Genomic DNA, 289 nt, shown 5'->3' with positions numbered 1-289 from the left:
AGAAATAATGTATGTATGCCATGTACTCTTTTCCTCGACTAGTTTTTCCCACTGGGTTTTTTTCCTAGCGATGTTTTTAACGAGACATTGACATCACGAAGTAATGTCCAAGGGGGAGTGTTAAAATCTAGAAGATAAGATGAATATGGACATTACTTGAACAAAAACGCTGTTTGTCTCGCGCGTGATGCATCACGCAAGAGAGGAGGGGGGTCGGTGGGACCCACGTGACGTGGGTGTTGGCCTTCTTGTTTTGATGATGATTTAACAAACAATTTACATCTAATAT

The sequence above is a fragment of the Asparagus officinalis genome, chromosome 4 (genome assembly GCF_001876935.1).
Source record: "Asparagus officinalis chromosome 4, Aspof.V1, whole genome shotgun sequence".
NCBI lineage: Eukaryota > Viridiplantae > Streptophyta > Magnoliopsida > Asparagales > Asparagaceae > Asparagus > Asparagus officinalis.
Note: the sequence above shows the minus strand (reverse complement) of the source record.